We start from the raw sequence: 17,882 nt of genomic DNA, 5'->3' as shown, positions 1-17,882 counted from the left end.
GTTTGCTATTTGCAGGTTCTACTGACAAATGCAATATATAGATTAGGCTCTCTTCCACCAGTTTAGCACATTCTGCTTTACACGCTTTAATGTCTGTCAAACTGGAGCAGTGCACCTATTCTAATCACTAGAACTCACAATCTTCACATTGTTACAGCTGCCTGGAAAAAATGTTACATAGTATACTGCAGAAAGGTATGTACGTAAGTATGCTAAACAGAAGTATATCAGACTCACAGATCAAAGTATCACATAGATAATTAGTGCTTTTTTTAACCTCTTAACTACTAGAGTGTGATAGCTGGGATGCCTGCACCTGTCATTACTGTTCTTGAACCCTGGGCATCGACAGTCATGACTGAGGATGGACTGGGCAATGAGGTTAAAACATTGTTAGAATCGGTGCAGTAAAACCACATGCCAGCCTTTGTACCTCCCTCCAAACTGATGACTACTCTGCTCAGCCTTTACGATCTCCTAAGTTCAGTCATCCTTTAAACTAACTCGAGTTCCTAACATCATTCCTGGTCCTTCAGCGGAGAACTCAGTTTGACCTACTTCTTTCTCCTGCTGCCATTCTTCCTTGGGTGCTAAGCAGGAGTGACCTTGCATCATGAGTGCCAATTGCTTGCTTCTGTTTGGGCCATTTCCCGACTGCTTGCCTCCTCACTGCTGCATTAGTCCTGGTAAGATCCTGCCTCTATGTCTTTTCCTTTCTTTGAAGTTAACCTTCAGACTGTCTTCCTTTTCAGTCTTTTCTCGATCTCTCCACTCTGTGTACTACTCAGACACCTTTTATTCTACAGTGGCACATGTGCCTAATTATGCACCCCACAATACTAATAAGAAAATCAGCTGAAATTTGCACATCTACTGTTCATGTGAATTCAGGCTCCACTAATCACCCCATCAACACCCCATGGCCTACACTGGAGTCAATGTCATTAATATATATAAAAAAGAAATGATCCAAGGACAGAACCCTAAAGGACTTCACTGATGACTTCACGCCGCATGGAGCATTCTCCACTCATCTGTACTCTTTGTCTCCAGTTAGCCAATTTGAGATCCAATGTTATAGGTTGCCTCTAATCCATATACTTTTAAGTTTTAGAATTAATCTTTTGTATGGGATTGTATCAGAAGTCTTTTTGAATACCTCACAGTAGCCTCACCTGACCCCAAATGGTGCTAATTCATATTTTTTTGTCTTTTAACCCGACCATCCGTGGTAAATGGATATCAGAACAACTGGTGTTCATGTCTACCATTGCCAGACACTTTTGCATTACAGGACTCATCCAAATTTCAGCCCATAGGATGATCTGCTGGAGAGGTTATGTGACCTTCGACTGCTGAGAGGACCAGGCCTTCAGTCCTCAGAGTCGCCTGATACTGATGGACAGAGGAGGAACACATGAAATCGGTGTGCGAGGACGTGGAAGCACAGAAAGCTCTCAGGAGTCTGTGTGACGCTAATAGCAAGCCTTAGCCAGTTGACTCTCTTATCCATTCTACTCTCAAATGTCTGCATCCTGGACAATAAAATGAGCTGTATCTGACTTTGGCAGACACCAATCGTGAGCTTAGAGACTGTTGCGTCTTTGTTTTCACAGATATGTGGTTGCACAACAACGTTCCAGACACTGAGGATCAGCTGGACAGGCGAGCTGTGTTTTGTGCAGACAGAAATGCTGCTTAGTGCGGTAAGGGTTGCAGTCACAGCATGTGTGTTTACATATACACGGAATGCTGCAAGAACTCTATACTAGTGTCTATTCACTGCTCACCTCTGATGGAGTTTGTGACTGTTAGATGCAGACCTTTTTATTTACCAAGGGAATTTACTACTATGCTTATTGTAGGAGTTTACATTCCCCCCAGCGCAACCGCTAAGTTGGAGCTCTGTAAACTGTACAGTGCTATCTGCAAACTACAGAATACTCACCCAGACAGCCTCTTTATTGTCACTGGAGAGTTCTCAAGTCAGTGCTCCCCAAATCAGTATGTGGACTAAGCAATGAGGGAGGCAAACATGCTGGGTTCTTGACGCATATTGGGATGAGCCCTGTTCCTACCTGGGCCAGTTGTCAAGTGACAATCTGTTCAGCAGGACCCATCTCTGCTCTTCAAGACTGTTTTGAGCACACTGACTGGGACGTGTTCAGAGAAGCTTCAGCCAATGGCACCAATTTGGAGGAAGACACGGCATCAGTGACCAGTTACATCAGCAAGTGCATCAATGATGTTATTGTGTCGAAGTTCATCACCACACACCCCATCCAGAATCCGTGGAATACTGCAGAAGTGTGTGGGATACTGAAGGCCTAGGTCTCTGCTTTTAGAGCAGGTGACAAGGTGGCCCTGAGAACACAGAGTGCCAATCTATCCTGGGCCATCAGAGTAGCAAAGCGTGCACATGCCCAGAGATTCCACAGCCAATTCTAAGACAGTAGTGACATATGCCGCATGTGGCAGGGAATCCCAGCTATCAACAAGTACAGGATAACACCACTGGCCTGTAACGGTGATGCCTCCCTTCTAGATGCGCTAAACAATTTCTATATATGGTTTGAGGTGCAGAAGGACGTGACAGCAAGGAAGACCACCCCTCCTCCCAACAACCAAGTACTGTAATAATAATAATAATTCTTTACATTTATATAGTGTCTGACCACAGCCTATGTAAGTAGAACTCTACATACAGTCAACCTACTAAAGGCTGCTACAAATAGACAATATCCCTGGTGGGTGCTCAAATAATGTGCAGACCGGTTGGCGGAAGTTCTCACTGATATTTTTCAACATCTCTCTGAGTAACGCCATTGTTCCTGTGCTGAAGAAGTCCTCAGCATCCTGCCTCAAAGGCCATCGTCCTGTTGCATTCACAATAATCATCATAATGTGTTTTGAGAGGCTTGTCATGAGGCACATCAAGACCCTGTTGCCCCCTTTACTGGACCCCCTGCAGTTTGCATACTGCCAAAACCGTTCAACAGACAATGCCATAGCCACCACCCTCCATCTGGCCTTCTCACCTGGAAAAGAAGGACACATATGTGCGAATGTTGTTCATTGACTTCATTCAGCATTCAACACAATCATTCCTAAGCACCTGATTGGAAAGCTAAGTCTGGTGGGCCTGAACACCTCCCTCTGCAATTGGATCCTGGACATCCTGACTGAGAGACCTCATTCAGTCAGGATTGGAAGCAGTATTTCCAGCACACCACACAGCACTGGTGCTCCACAGGGCTATGTGCTTAGTCTACTGCCGTTTACTTTAATGACTCAACTGTGCAGCAATGCATAGCTTGAACCACATCATCAACTTCACTGATGACAAAGCTGTGGTGGGTCTCATTAGCAAGAATGACAAGTCAGCATATTGAATGGAGGTGCAGCAGTTAACAGACCTGTGCAAAGCCAACAACCTGTCTCTGAACATAGACAAAACATAGGAGATATTTATTGACTTCAGAAGAACTAAAAGCGATCATTCTCTGTACATTGATCGTTCAAGTGTGGAGATTGTCAAATTTCTTGGTGTTCACATGGCGCATAACCTCACCTGGTCCCTAAGTACCAGCTCCATAGCCAAGAAAGCCAGCATTTCCTGCAAAGGCTGAGGAAAGTCCATCTCCCACCACCCATGCTCACCACATTCCACAGAGGGACTATTGAGAGCATCCTGAGCTGCTGCATCACTGTCTGGTTTGGGAACTGCACTGTTATGGATCACAAGAGCCTACAACAGGTAGTGAGGACAGCTGAGAAGATCATTGGAATCTTTCTTCCCTCCATCACGGACATGTACACCACACCCAGTAAATATAATAAATATATATATTATAAATAAAATGTATTATTATTGTTATTATTATTTGGATCCATTTTGTCACCCTTTCTGAAGATTGGAGTCATATTTGTAACTTTCTATTACTCAGATACTTCTCCTTTCTCAAGTAACTGCTGAAATATGCCAAATAAGGTTTGATTACATATGCTGAAATCTAACAAACCATAAGGTCCAAAAAACATTTAATCTTGAGTGTTTAAGGAAGCTGGTAGGTACATATAAAAATCCTTGGCACACATTTTTCTAAAATCTCTTCACACTGGGGAAATTCCTAAAGACTAGAGGCTTTCAAATATTACTTCATTGTATAGCAATGGTGATTGTGCTGATATTATAGGCCAGTAAGATTTATGTGTAATTATTAAAGATAAGATCCAGCAGTACTTGTCTAGAACAGGTATTTTAGAAACTAGTCAACATGGGTTCAGAAAGAGAAGGTCATGTTTTACTAATAACCTGGAATTTTATGTGGAAGCAACAAAGGCATATATTAAGACAGGTGCACATGATATTAGTTAGCTTGCTTTCAGAAGGGTTTTGATAAGGTTTTACATGAGAGTTTAGTGACAAAACTAAAAGAAATGGTTATTCAAGCTACAGCTTGTAGGTGGGTACAGAATTGTCTCAAACACAGGGACCAAAAGGTTATGGGGAGACTTGCAGACTGTGTGATAATCTCCACACAGACACTGGCCATTCTTGAGCTCAACTGAGGTGTCTAGATTGGCAAAGGCAGCAACACTAATCACCGCAGCCAGATAAATTATTTCTATCCAGAAAAAATACAAAAAAACACAAATTTTGTACTCTGATGAATCTGTGGTGAAAGTTGAGTTTTTAAATAAATAATCATGCCTCAAAGTGCCGGCTTGGAATGGTCACAGGTGTGTGCAAGATGGTGCCACTCTGGGGTGGGTTGTGGTAGCTTGGCTGATCACGCACACACATACAAAATTGGGGCTGAGTGTTGCCAGGTAGCAGGAGCAACGGCAAACACTCTAGGAGAACTCCTCCACAAGGCCTAGGATAGTAGCGGGAGTTGAAGAGTAATGCTTGGGGGTGCCTTGTGGATGGACAGGCAGCAGAGGCCTAAGTGGATAAAAGGGTTGTCTACATCTGCTGGTTTATGTCTCTCCGTGCTGCGAAATGCAAACAGGGTTAGCCGGGGAGACGTCAGATTTTAGAGGAATGCACCAGGGCTTGTGAGATTTTTGACTGCTTCCTGCTAGATTTTAACCTTGCGTTTATGGATTTATTTATTATTGATTTTTAACCTCCACATTGCACTTTATTATGGATTATTTATTTATTGACTAATGGGTGGAACACCACACTATTTGCCCTTTGAAGTTTGTTTGATTTCGATTTTAATAAAAGCACTGGACACTTTCACACCTCCCGTTGCTGCATGTGTGTTCTCATTTGCCCGACTCATCTTAGTTATGACAAAGGAAAGCGGGAGCATGGAACCGACCTGTACAGTCACATGTATCATTGATATTACTGATTTAATAAATAAATGCATAGTGAAACCAAAAGAAAAAAAAGCAGAGGACCTTTTCTTTTTTTACTACTCAGGTTTATTCTTTGCAGACAACTAAAACACACAGTATTTATCAAATTCCAAAAGTAAAGGTGATCCACAACAAATAACTTCATACATTAAACTGTGAATGAACAAATATAGTTTTATTTATAAATGAGAAAACTGCAAAAAAAAAAAAAACAGAAGTGAAGGTTTCTTTTCCTTTTCGTTTATTCACCCATACATTTTAAATATAGAAAAATGTTACTGTTTTTCTCAAAGTGATTTTGAAGGCATTTTTCCCATTAGATGCTTTCGAGTGTTTTGCTCAGGCTTTAATAAAATGACATAACATTTTGGAACAAATATACAAAAGAGTAATCCAAAACTAGAAGCCAGTATTGCAAATATTTCAACTGCTACTGTGTATTTGCCAGGCGAACTGATATAAGCTGGGATGAAAGTGATCCAGACTGAGCAGAATATCAGCATGCTGAAAGTAATAAGCTGAGCTTCATTGAAGTTATCTGGAAGTTTACGAGCAAGGAAGGCAAGGACGAAGCACACAGCAGAGAGAAATCCAATGTAACCGAGCATGGCACAAAATGCTACTATGGATCCTACCTCACATTCTAAGATTATTTTTTCTTTGTATGATGTAAAATTTTCATGAGGGAATGGGGGTGATATAAATAACCAAAATGTACAAATTATAACTTGAGTTAATGTGAATGAAGCAACACTCATTCTCTGCTGACAGGGGCCAAACCACTTCATGACATTACTGCCTGGTAGTGTGGCTCTGAAAGCCATTAACACCACAACTGTTTTTGCAAGAATACAAGAGATGCAGAGTGCAAAGGTGATCCCAAAAATTGTATGTCTCAGCATACATGACCATTCTGATGGCTGACCGATGAAAGTAAGTGAGCAAAGGAAACACAGGATTAAGGAGAACAGCAGAAGAAAACTGAGTTCTGAATTGTTGGCTCTCACAACTGGGGTATCAATGTAAAGGATGAAGATGACTGCGACACAAACTGTCATTAAAGCTCCTAATAAAGAAAACAGGACAAGTAATGAGCCCATGATCTCTTCAAAGGACAGGAATTCAGTATCTTTCAGGATGCACTGATTTTTTTCTTTACTGGACCTGTAGCTTATAGGACAACTCATACATTGAAGTGAATCTGTAAAACAAGAGAAAAAGTGTAGTTTCAGTTAGTCAGTTTGCTTTAGGGTGTTTAAACAGGTTATCCAAAATGATATTGTTCAAATGCTTTATGATGTCAATACCATTCATAAAAGACACATACATTTAAGTATCCAAATGTTACATACAAAAAAAGTTTATTGAGTTAAAGAATATGCCCTCATGGATAAAGTGTTAAACATTAAAATATGAAGTAGTTGGTACAATTTTTGTTTATAATTCTCTGTGTTATAGCTGATCAATTAATAATAGAAACCTCAGTGATTACTTCTAATGAATATTTAACAAAGTATACTATACTACTGTACTGCTGTCTCACAGCTTCATGAGTTTGAATCACTTCCTTCTCACAGCTTGTGTGGTATTTGCAGGTTCTTCTACTATTTATGTTATATTTCTTCAGGTGCCGTTTTATATTTTTCCTTCCTTTGATGGAGTGGTTCTGTTTGGTTACTGTCTTTTTGTGTTAACACAGTTGCATTAAGTTAGTAGAGAAATATGATAGATTTCTGGACAAAAACTCTTTATGATACTATGATTTAAAAAAAAAAGTTATCAGAGGAGTCACCTGAAAGAAGCTGTTTGAAGAATATACTGTATATGTGACAAAAAATCATATATCTTAAACAGAAAGAAATTTTAGACTTGAAGGATAACAGAAGTGATAAATCACCTTAACAAAACAAATATAAATATGTCAGTCTTCTTCTTCTTTTGGTTACTCCTGTTAGGGGTTGCCACAGCAGATCATCTTTTTCCATATGTTCCTGTCCTCTGCATCTTGCTTTGTTACACCCATCACCTGCATGTCCTCCCTCACCACATCCATAAACCTTCTCTTAGGCCTTCTTCTTTTCCTTTTACCTGAAAGTTCTATCCTTAGCATCCTTTTCCCAATATACCCAGCATTTCTACACTTCACATGTCCAAACCAACACAATCTTGCCTCTCTGACTTTGTCTCCAAACTGTTCAACCTGAGCTGACCATGTAATGTACTCGTTCCTAATCCTGTCGATCCTCATCACACCCAATGTAAATCTTAACATCTTTAACTCTGCCACCTCCAGCAGTTTTTTTGTCAGTGCCACCGTCTCCAACCCATATAACATAGCTGGTCTCACTACCATCTTGTAGACTACATCAGGGATCGGCTCTGAGCTCTTTCTTATTTGCAATGGCGATGGGCAGGTTGACAGACGGATTAGACAGGAGTCCCCGTGGACTATGATGTTTGCTGATGACATTGTGATCTGTAGCGAGAGTAGGGAGCAGGTTGAGGAGACCCTGAAGAGGTGGAGATATGTTCTAGAGAGAAGAGGAATGAAGGTCAGTAGGAACAAGACAGACTACATGTGTGTAAATGAGAAGGAGGTCAGTGGAATAGTGAGGATGCAGGGAGTAGAGTTGGTGAAGATGAATGAGTTTATATACTTGGGATCAACAGTCCAGAGTAATGGGGATTGTGGAAGAGAGGTGAAAAAGAGAGTGCAGGCAGGGTGGAATGGCTGGAGAAGAGTGTCAGGAATAATTTGTGACAGACAGATATCAGGAAGAGTGAAAGGGTGTCAGTCTGAAAATCACTTTTATGTTTAATTGTAGTTCCAGATGTTAACATAGAAATCAATGCTGCAATATTAGAAACCGACAGATAAATGACAAATTAAAAAAAATATGACAAGATGCTTTACTCATAACTGTACATCTCAAGAAATTTCTCATTTAGACATTCTAACACTGTCAAAAATGTATAGTGTGTACTTATGAGAGATGTCTTCCATCAAATACTTCCCTAATTCTTATGGTTTAGAATTATTTATTCCCTTCTTAAGCCCCATTGGATTAGAATCATAACTTGTTTAACAGAAAATCCCTATCCATGATCATCTTTATTTGGAATAAATCCCAACTGTTAATGAACAATCAACTGTGATAACATGTACTGTACACCAAATTATATTCCTTATATTTTGAAAATCCCTGCCCAGCATCCAGTACTGCGATGATAGGCTCAACATGGCAGTAAGATGGGACTGAGCACATTCAGAGTCTAAAAGCACCTGGACCCAAATTTCATGTTTACCTAAGAAGTATCCTATAAAGAGCTTGTATCTTCTCCCTAAGAGTGTAAGACTTTGCATTAGGGATTCCATATTGTTTCACACTTGTAAATTTGGTTGAAGTGAATATGTTTATGTACATGAAAACAGCTTGGGTGAACCTGAATACTATCCATAACTCATTTCTGCTTTGAACTTATATAGTATATATACTGTAATTCCTTTTAATTATGAAATTCAAAAAGTATTCACTGAGAAATGTATGTTGTGCTCATGAAATTATTGAATCAATTCCCCAAACCTTTTCCCACTACTTGGAAATATAGATTTTACACCTAAAATTTGAAAAATGAGAACGAATGGTGACATTGTGGTTATTGCTGCTGCCTTACCGGTCCAGGGTCCAGGTTTCAAACTTTGAATTCAGTTGTTATATGCATGGATTTTCCATGTTCTTTCAGTGTGTATGTGTGTTTTTTATTGTTCTGGGTAGTTGTTTTTTCTCTGAAATCCACAAAGACATGTATCTTTATTTAATTTATTGTTTTAAATTGGTTTCAAATGTGTGGCTGAGCCAAGTGGGTTGATACACTTTCCTGGGCTAATTCCTGTCTTGACAGAATATACAGCCTCTCATAACACTACATTTTACTAAGAAGTTTTGAAAATGTTATGACATTTTTTTAATTAAAAAACGCACAGTATTACTTACTAGTCTGATTGCTTATTTCCCCTTCAGCACAAAGGATGCAGTCAAAGCAGCAAACGTGTTGACCTTTTCTAACTGCTTTGTGAGTGCCAGGCAGACAACTCTCTGTACATACGTGTTTAGGTACCTCATAAACAATAAAGAAATCGGATTCAGCGGGTTAGAAAATGGATGGATGGATGGATATTATTTGAGTAAAGTTGATAACATAATAAAATTAGGTTTGAAAAACTGTAAACACTCTTCTTCATTGGCAACACAATACACTGAATAGACTATTCAGCACAGTCTATTACAAATAGAAAAAAAGTTTACATTAGAACACTAAAAACAGAACAGAACATTATCAGAACAGTAGAGAGTACAAATCAGCTACACATTCCTGTCATCATTTTGAACACTTTAATAATTTCACCTGTTAATTTCAGTTTAAACTGAAAATGTTCAGCTGCTTCAGGTTTCTCTCATAGTTCATTCTTCTTAGTCTTAGAATCAGCCTTGTCAGTTTCCACTGGGTATTCCCTAACACTGTCACTTCTTTTTTTAATATGGAGACCACAGCATACTTCAGGTGAGGCCTTATCAGTGTGTTATAAAGCATAAGGATAATTTATATTGATTTGTACTCTACACGTCATGCTGTTTAGCCTAACACTTTTTTAGCCTTCTTAATGCACACTAGACAGCGGTGAGTTTACATCATCTTCAAATAAGGTTTACCATCATGTTTCAATATGCTGTGTGTAATATTTTACATTTATTTGCATGACGCAAATCTGCCCAAATCTGTATTCTGTCCAGGTCTTTATGTACTATATCAGCTGATTCTTCATTATCTGCCATTCCATTCCATAGTATTCAGTTTTACACTCCTGCTCAAAGCAAGTTAATCTTACCTGATTGTCACCTCCTGCCCAGACAATGCTCACATCATTCGTCTGAATTCCAGAATGTTATATAGCTTAAGTATTACTTTACATGATTTTTGCTCAATATAACCTAACACTAAATTTCATCCAGCACTGTCCATAGCAGTATTCTATCCTGATACTTTTGTAATCTATGTTTCAGATGATTCTACATTATCTGCCATTCCACCTAGTTATGTACCATGATTGACCAAGACAATTTTTTAATAAAAAGTCTCTTTTTTTTTTTTTTTATTGTTGCACTTTATATGCATCATCTTCACATTAAAAATGTATAAAATCTCATGTTTTTAGGGATAAGTCAAGAAGGTTCATAATTGTGATAGTATTACTATTCAGTTTTATATTACTGCTGAGAGCAACTTCTTCTTACCTGGTTGTAACCTCCTGCCCAGACAATGCTGACATTATTCATCTGAATTCTTTTTCCTTCTGGTAAAGATGGATCACAGAACCCAACTGTTACAAATTTTATGAATCCCCCTTCGCCAGGCTGCCAATTTACAACTTCATACCTTGGTTCTGGAGTACCAAATGCATCAAAATAAACATTGTCTCCATAGACTGTGGTAAAATTTACATTTGTAAGATAGTGTAAAACCTGAAAAAGATAAGGAATTGCACAGTGACTTGCATTTTAGCCTCACACTTTAGTGTAGAGATTTGAGTTTGACATATCTGGGGCTCCTGGGTCTCAAAGTCAGCTTCTGCAGAGCTGCAGTGGTTGTAGTTGTTTTTTTTCAGTGGCTACTTAATCTCACTTGTCAGGAAATGTCTTTTACTTTTTAAAATTACTAATAATGTGAAATTTATTTTAATGAGAACATCATCAGAACGTTTTATTGGCTGGAGCTGAACACCATTTCTTAATGCTTCAATAATGCTCTTTTATGTATCTATTCAGAAATGTTTTTTAAACAAATATTTTAAAATGAACACATAAATAGAAAAAATAGCTTTGGTTCCTCTTTTTAATTTCACACATAGTAGCATTGCTAACTTGATGAATAAAAACTGAAAGATGTGGTCAAAGCAGCTGTTTAAAACTAGAAAATGCATTTAAAGAATTAAAACAATGAATATGCTCAATTAGTTACAGCATGGGTTGACTTCTAATTAATAAAATTGACTGAAATTAAATCCTATAGCTATATCATCCCTGTGTAAACTTTTTTGTAACCCTTAGTGTACAGTGTTCAGATTTTTCCATTTCCAGGTGACTTTTCTCCATACTTTCCTGACTCCTTACTAATAATACACTTACACTTACACTGACAGACTGAGAGGATCGTTCCTCCCCCAAACTATGCGACTCTTCAATTCCACTCTTAAACGTTAACATTATATAAAGTTATTGTCTGTTTTTACCTGTATTATTATCAATCTTTAATTTAATATTGTTTTTTTTTGTATCAGTAAGGTGCTGCTGGAGTATGTGAATTTCCCCTTGGGATTAATAAATGATCTATCTATCTATCTATCTATCTATCTATCTATCTATCTATCTATCTATCTATCTATCTATCTATCTATCTATCTATCTATCTATCTATCTATCTATCTACTAAAGATAAGGAGGTTAGCCAAATAATAAATCTACAGTATATTGATCAAATATCAGTGTGTGTGAATGTGTGTGACAGAATGGCCTCTGGTCACAACATTCAATCCAGCACTTGCTAAAGCTTTGTACTATTGGTAAAGGCTTAAATTACATATTGCTATTTTTTTTCTCATCCATTTTCAACTGTCTTTTCCTGCAGCAACAGAGTATATCATCAGATTTGTGCATAACATTAGAATGAACAATAGGCAGGAAATGTTCACATCAGAACAAAACCATATTCATTAATATTAGGTAGATTTAAGTCATCATCAAATTTATGACATTGTCTTAATTGTAGGTCTAAGCCAACAGATTAGGAAAGGCACTGAATCTCACTGAAACAAAGCACTGCAATATAACAATGATACCTACTGCATGAATTTGCCAGCATTAAAATATAATAATAATAATAATAATAAAAATAATAATAATAATAATAATAATAATAATAATAATAATAATAATAATAATGCAGTTAATATATTATAGCACACAATAAATTGTTGTACCTGCCATGGCTCAACTTTCTTCTTGTCTGCACATGTCTTATTTATAAAAGGACCCTGACCATCCTTGCAGTTGTACAGATTATGGAGGGCATGTGCTACAGCATACAATGCTTTGTATACACAACTGGGAACTCGAAATTCGCCTTCATCATTGTATTCTGTTTTTATGTCTCTCAGATTTTCAGCTCCTGTGCATTTATTCTTTGTGGCATCCTTTGAATTGAAAGTACAACTAAAGATAACTTCCCAAAGTTCTTTTAAATAAGAATCTTCAGGATTCCAGAAGGGGTGTATATTTAATAAATAGTCCCTTAAACCAGGGATTACAGCATTGGTAAAAGCCATTCCAATTGTTCCACCCATAATTTTGTAATATTCATCCTTGGCTGGGAGTCTCTTTGTCATCCAGCCCGGGACCCCCACCCACTGTAAACCAGTGGCATTTTCAAGTACTAGCTCATCAATAAATGTTTTCATTGCGGTTGCACTTAGATAGGCAACAACAACTTTTGCAGAAGATTCTTTAATAAGACGTATAATTTTGACATATTTTTGTCGCGTCATGACAGTTGAAACTACAGCTGAATATTCTATACAAATGCCTTCTTCCTGGGCAGCTTGAGCAAAACTGGCAACTCCGTCATTTCCAAAATCATTGTCAGTTCTAACTGTCCCAACCCAGTTCCATCCAAAATGCTTTAAAAGCTGTGCCAGGGCTCTGCTTTGATAATAATCACTTGGAAGTGTTCGTAATACTGTTGGGAACTTTATTCTGTCATTTAAGCAAGCACAGGAAGAAAAATAACTTATCTACAAAACAAATAGGAACATATAATTTAATTCAAACTCACCTTCTGAATTTAAGTTAATAACAATTGGCAACAGTAATAAATGTATTTACATATGTATATAGAAGGAAAAGCTTAAAGGACATGACTTACTTGAGGAATTTGAAAAGCATTTGTAATTGAAGCCACTGCCTGTGTATAGACTGCGGAAGACATCCCAATAATAGCTAGAACAGGAGCGGGAGCCCTGCTGCAAGGCAGGTTACTAACTGTTCTGTTTCCTGGGGCATTTAATACTGCCAGTGTTTTTTTAATAGACAACTGCACAGAAGAACAAGCATCGTACATCTTGTATCCCAATGTGACATTAGGAAGCAGTTTACTATTATTATTAATTTCTTGAATGGCAAAAATCATAGTTTTAACACTCTGGTACTCTCTTTCATTAAAACTTAAAGGGAAAGAAACAATGTTCAAAGATTAACAAAAATTCATGCCTTTATTAATTCATCAATTCTCTCTTTTAAGCATGTTAAGTAGTTTTTAAACAGCGAATAAATGATTTTCAGGATATCCAAAAACCTTAATAATAGCACTACACAAGTCTTTTTATCTGCATATGTAAGTACTGTATTTATTGTTCTTATTAATTAAACATTTCATATTATTTCATAAATACAACGTGCAAAATTGTCAAAAATGAACAAGAGTACTTTGAGAATAAATAAATTAATTATTGATATTTTGTAAAGTATCATCAGTTTCCTTTTATAGCAAAAAGTACCATGTTGCTATGTAAATTCCTGTTGCAAAGTGTATGAATGTTCTATTACAGACTAAGCTAAACATACATTTTACAGTTTATCACAGCTTTCATTATTATGTTTAATTCTTTAGTTTCATTTTCTAATGTACTTACACTTTGCATTCTGCTGGATTGGGTTTAGATTTAAAACTAGCCACTGTATTTTCATTGCCATGAATGTTGAAAATCCCCACTATCATTATGTCTCCATCCTTAGATAAGAAAGATGTGTCTTCGGTGTCATAGAGGCTGCAAACAGGCTCTTCTGCCTTTATGATATTTACATACAGCACCAGCACCAGGAGCAGCATCTCAAGCATGCTGTTTGTTGACAGCTCATATGTTCCAAAGTCTGTAATTTATATGATGTTCAATGAATCCACTGTGCTTCATTTAATTTCGAAAACATCTTCCTCATATACAGTATTCTCTGGTGCCCAATACTGTAGATGTTTTTGATTTCATCACTGCAATGTCCCTAATCTGCACTTAGGGCATAATTAAACAGAGATGGGTACTATTACCAGGTCCTTAGTGGTGAATGTACCACAGCTTTTCACTTTTTATCACTTTTTGGAGTTGTTACAGATTGTTGCCCAATACTGTAGATGTTTTTGATTCAATCAAGACAAAAACTGGTATCCTAAAATATTTCTAAAATACAAAAATAGCTACCCAGTAGAACAGATGTTTCGCAGTTCATAATATTTAATAAAAACTCACATTTTCAAAAGATGAGCAAATTGGGTGCAATTCAAGGTCATTTCACAGTTTTGGAGTAAAAAGGTAGAAACATTGTCCAGTCTTGTGATATCTGGGAAGAGGAGGGCCATCGATGAAGTGACATTACAAATGGAGAAACTAAAGACTGGATATACTGAGGCACAGAAATATTCTGAAAACCATAGATCAAGATAAGAGATATGAACTGCAGCATCAAGAATCCAATGGAGAGACCAAAGCAGAGGAGCAAAAGGAATGATACAAGGAATAGAGAATACAAGTCAAGCAGTTGTGCATTTTGGAGGGGCTGGAGAGGTCGGATTGCAGATAAAGGGACCACAGCCAATAGAGAGTTGCAGGATTCAGGTCTAGAAAGAACCAGTGCCTGAGCAAACAACTGCATGGCATAATTAGTGTGGAATGGTCAAATCATTTGAATAATATGAAGAAAGAAACAACCAACTTGGGTTGTTGAAGAAATATATTCAATGAATGAAAGTGAGGAGTCCAGAGTCACCCAAAGGTTCCTGACTGTGACTGATGGTGAAAGGGTGACATCTTCGGGAAAAATGAAGAATGAAGAACAAGAATCAAACACAAGATATCTGACTTAGAAAAGTTACGTTTAAGGTGAAGATCATTCATCTTAAACTTCACCTTTCTTTGTCAGATATCTTGTATATAACCTTGAATTACTGTATTCCAAGGCTCACACTGTCTATGTCAACCCCCATTGGCAGGAGTAGCAGTTTGATAATGGCCACAACAAGAAATCTAGAAATTAAACAAAACGGAAATATAGAACAGGAGCACCTGAGCAGAACAGTAAATAGTTTTGCTGCACTGTAGCTAACAGCTTGACCTTCCTCTATTGTTTTATTAATTGTTGGGATCTTTGATAGATCTGCATTGAGAGTAGGGGTCTCCAACTCCAGTGCTGGAGAGCTACTGTGGCTGCAAGTTTTCATTCTAATTTTTTTTTAATTAGTGACCAGATTTTGCTGCTAATTACCCTACTATTTCCCTTTATTTTAATTGACTTTTCTTGAGACTGTGACCGCTTAATTGATTCTTTTTTCCTTAAACGGCACCTAAACATAAATTTGAAGTGAGGCAACAATTGACCAACTAAGTTGGAGCCTCAAACTCCAACCTTCATTCAGTTTCTTAACTTGAAGCCAATTCTTGTTGCTAATTAAACCCATGATTTAATTCCATGGTGCTCATTCTACCACGGCAAACATTTCCAAAAGTGTTGATTTTCTTTTTTAAGAGCGCTGTTAAAATGTTTTGCGGACCTGAGGAGATCAACATTACCGAGGCCTTCAGCTTTCTTTATTTTCAGTTATTGTGTGATGAAGGCAGGTTGTTGTTTACGTGTCGGTTCATTTTGTGTCTTAATATTGTTTGGTTGCTAATTAAGGGAAAAAGAAATCATTAAGGGGCCTGAGTGTCAAGTTGTGCATCAATTAAAATTAAGGCAAAGAGTTAATTAGCAGCAAAATCTGGTCACTAATTTAGAAAAGGGTTACAATGAAAACCTGCAGCCACAGTATTTCTCCAGGACTGGAGTTGGAGATCCTTAATCTAGAGATTGTAGTCCATGATCCAATATGTATTAATAACTTCCCTTACGTAGGCAGGGTCTATGACATTTAAAGATTTACAGTGGATTCCAAAATGTGGTCATTTTTTATCATCAATCTAAACTCAGTAATCCATAATAACAAAGTGAAACCATGTTTTCAGAAATGTTTTCAGTGAAAGTGAGGAGTCCAAAGTCACTCCAAAAAATCAAAAACTTTTTCTCATTTATTAAAGTATTAAAAATTTTTGTTGTTGCACTCTAAATTGTGGTCAGGTGCATTCTGTTTGCTTTAGCTATCCCTAAAATGTGTCTAGAACTTTGGAAAATGAATTGATTGGACATAGTTTAGAAACACACACACCTAACTATATAAGGTCCAACAATTCACACTGCCTATCAAGACAAAAACCAATCCATGAAGTCAAAGGAGCTCTCTCAATAATATTGTGGTGAGGCATGCAGGTTGTGGGATCGCTTCCTGGTTTCTCCCTACATGGAGAGTGCTTTGAGTAGTGAGAAAAGTGCTATATAAATGTAAAGAATTATTAGTATTAGATCAGGGCAAGAGTATAAAACCATTTCTAAAACTTTGAGTGTTCCCAGGAAGTGAGGGGGTTGGAATACTTTCTGAATTCGTTGTATATATAAAAACAAAGATTGTGAAATCAGCTCTATGCTTTAGTTAAAACATGCAAAGAATTAGATTTTGCAATGACTTGCAGCAGGATTTTAAATTTACTAAAGGCTGCAAACAGAGTGATTTGAGCAGTCCATGAATAATGCATTACAGTGGTCGGTTCTACTAGAAATAAGCTTATTAATTAATATCTCTGAGAAAATATCTTTGTTTTAGTTTCTTTTGAAGATGGAATAGTTTTTAGAAAGTGTTATAATGTGTTTAGTAAATGATAAACTAATGTTAAAGATGAAACAAAACTGCATACTGATTTGATAAAAGTAATGTTTCGATGTACTGAGTTATAAAGTGACAGGACTCTGTTGTACTCTGTATCATTCCCAACAATTATTAACCCTTCTATTTTTTCGAATTTAAGGACAAGTAATTATTGATCACTTCATTTCTTGACACATTTGATGACAGGTGAGAGCAGGATGGGCTCCTGTCTATTGACATCATTGCTTCTCACATAGAGCAATTACAGGCAGCTGATACAGAGTACAGCAAGTCAAAATTACCAGGCAATGATTGAGAATTGATTAGGATAATATATTTGTTGGTATCACTCTACAGTAGGAAAGCTTATTTTCCCCCATAATTGCAGAGAGAGTGTTTTCTAAGTTGTGCTGTTCTGCTAAGCACTAATATGTCTGTATTAATTCGTTTAATCTTCATGAAGTATGAACATTAAACCACCAAGACCATGCATTTTTGCCGTGGATTGCTGTTTTCTAATTTTTTTTAATAATCAATGACATTAAAATATTATTCTGCCTCTGTTTCATGTACCCCTCTCCTCCTGTTTATGCTGCTTTGTTTCTGTGGCTTTGTTTCATAATCACATTAAAAGTTTCTGACAGAAGTGCAGTTGGGTCTTGGTTCTTTGATGG

General features: G+C 37.2%; 1 protein-coding gene across 1 annotated transcript in view; it reads right to left on the bottom strand.

The window, feature by feature from the left end:
• The window catches only part of LOC114669582 (extracellular calcium-sensing receptor-like), a 203,545-nt gene that overhangs the window by 162,358 nt on the left and 23,305 nt on the right, over positions 1-17,882 (bottom strand). The window lies entirely within an intron of this gene.

This window comes from Erpetoichthys calabaricus, chromosome 2 (assembly GCF_900747795.2).
Source record: "Erpetoichthys calabaricus chromosome 2, fErpCal1.3, whole genome shotgun sequence".
Lineage (NCBI taxonomy): Eukaryota > Metazoa > Chordata > Cladistia > Polypteriformes > Polypteridae > Erpetoichthys > Erpetoichthys calabaricus.
The sequence above is the reverse complement of the archived record's forward strand: the minus strand, read 5'-3'. Positions and strand labels throughout refer to the sequence as shown.